Source organism: Mustela nivalis (assembly GCF_964662115.1).
Source record: "Mustela nivalis genome assembly, chromosome: 4".
Classification (NCBI taxonomy): Eukaryota; Metazoa; Chordata; class Mammalia; order Carnivora; family Mustelidae; genus Mustela; species Mustela nivalis.
The window spans coordinates 90090384-90092978 of NC_139023.1; positions in this window are offsets into that span (position 1 = coordinate 90090384).

Consider the following 2595-nt stretch of genomic DNA (forward strand, 5'->3'; position numbering starts at 1 on the left):
GACGAGGTGGAGCTGAGTGGTGATGTCCACCTTACCCCGGGGTGTGAGCTCTCCCGTCCCCCTACATTTCTCTCTAGTCTCCATGGGCCTGAGATTAAGTGCTCTGTGCTGCTCTGCTTTTCTTAGGACTCGAAAAAAACCCACCGAACTGGGAAAACAGGCGAGATAAATGAAAGTAAATATTCCCATGTTTAATATGCAAACAAAGTATGCCAAAAAAGATACTTACTCCACTATAAAACAAATTCATGGCTTGTTTCACCAATTTGTATTATATACTTGGTTCCTGTATGCATTTTATACTGTTGACCTCTAGATTCTCCATCAGTTAGAATTATTTTTGGAAAAAACCTACCTTAACAATTTCACTATTTATTAGCACCTCCAGTCACGGAGACCTGAAGTGTAACATACACACACAAACTGATCATTTTAACATTTTGCCTAATACTGGAAAGAGGGTTTGCTGGAAAATAATTTTCTAGATTAAATGAGGTACTTTTCTCTGTGCACTACAGCTAGCACTATTTCTATTTGAGTAGAGGCCTTGTGAGCAGGAATAATGTGGCTTTTCCAGAATTGGAGTCTTCCATGGCTACGAAGTGCTAGATTTACAGCTTTAGAACTGACAGACTCCATATGAGCCCCAAGTCAAAGTTCAGTCCCTATCACCAAATATCAAAGACAGAATAATGCTAAAAATCTTATGTGGACCACAAGGATTGTTCTAAGAAAGGCCCTTCTTACAAGCAAAAATTTGTTTTTAATAACTCACAAAAATATAAGACACTTTAAGATCAAAAACTACTATTTCGAATGAGTCCCACTAGGCCATAATTCTGTCAAAGTAATAAAGATTAAACAAATCAGAAAAAAAATTGGAACTATACTTCAAAGACCAAATCTTCTGTAGTTAAATTCAGGATGAAAGCAGTACAGGTTTTAAAATAAGCTGCTGAAACTAATCAGAAAGTTGTAATTGAACAATTAAAATGAGCAGGAAGTATTCTGTAAGACATAAAAGGGAATCATTCCTAGTTAACAGCCATGACACAGGATCTCAGCTTTGGATAACACCCTACCACTCAGGCATCTCGCCATTAAAACTCCATCAACTTAAAATCAAACTATGGCATGACTCTTACGCAGCTTCAGAACAGAGACAGACACATAGTTTAAGCTTCCAGATTTGTGGGCTAAGGACTCAGGTGGCTCTCTGACTTACCTGAGCATCAGGACAGTATACTGCTGCTGCATGCTGATCCATTCCAACTTTGGACATGTGACCGGCTGCCATAACGAGACTCTCCGCCCTTGATCCCCACTTCCCAGTTTGCCGTCTCTCACACTGTGCTGTGTCATGGTGCCATTTTAATCTTGGATTGATATCTCCATAATCCCTTGGTCTAATCTGGGTCAGTTGGATTTGGGTATGATATTCCCCACCACAAAATTTGTTCTACATGACATCATCAACTCCTCCACAAAAGAACTGTAGTCCTTTAGGCCTCCTAATCTCCATCCTTTGAAGGGAAATACGTTATCAGGGAAAGAACTATTACCAATGAAAATAAACATCAACATTTGTACTGGAATACTTAAGACTGTAATTATGTATAACAGATATGCTGATCTTAGAACTTTTAGACTGAAAAATGTAAGGTTATTTCACAATTACTAGCTTCTACCCAATAAGGAATCTGTAAGTGAAACAACTACTACTTATTTTGGGTAATTCCTAGATAATTTTTTAAAAATGTAAAGCATGTAAATGAATATAAAGATGATCAAAAGCCAGAAGAGGTCAGATTATTGAGTTTTCATTGGAAATGTTTCCTCAATGAATATAGATTCTGTCATAGAAATGATAACCCCAACCTTTATTGAAAGTGAAGGGTAGCAAAACTACCCGTCAATGCCATCCTGTGCTATAAAAATTCCACATTACATTGTCAAAGAGATAATTCTAGGCCTTGCATTTCCCCCACGACCTCCTCCTCTCTTATTTGCTGTATTCTAAATATGGTGGGCATATTTAACTTTCAACCTACGAAAACACCATTCCCAATTCTCAGTAAGATGACATTATGATGTACATCTCACAGGTAACTAGGCCAGGTAAGCACTAAGAACGCTGCCTTCTCTTGGCTAGGCCCAGGTATGAACCAAACTAGAGAGTCTTGTTTATAAGATGGGGTCACTTCCTAACTGGAATTTCTAAAGACCCACACTGGGCAATTAGAACATCTATCTTCTTTATTCTCATGTCAACTTTGACAAATGCGGTTCTACCTAGATACTTTATAATTACTGAAGTTGAAAATAAAGGATCATTTCAGTAAAAATTCTAACCAACTGTGATTCACATCTACGTATCTACATCAAAAAAGGCATTAGTCAAATACAAAGTACCAACAGGTTGAGTACATTCAATTTACCAGGCTTTTAAGAATCTCAACCCTATTTCTATAATTCAGCCCTTATCTTCAAACTGAGTCTTTAGTGTGTGTAATATAACCTCACTTTAGGTATAACATGAGCCAATGAAAAGCTGAGAATGGCTACTAAAATGCATCAAAGACCAAAACAAAAGTC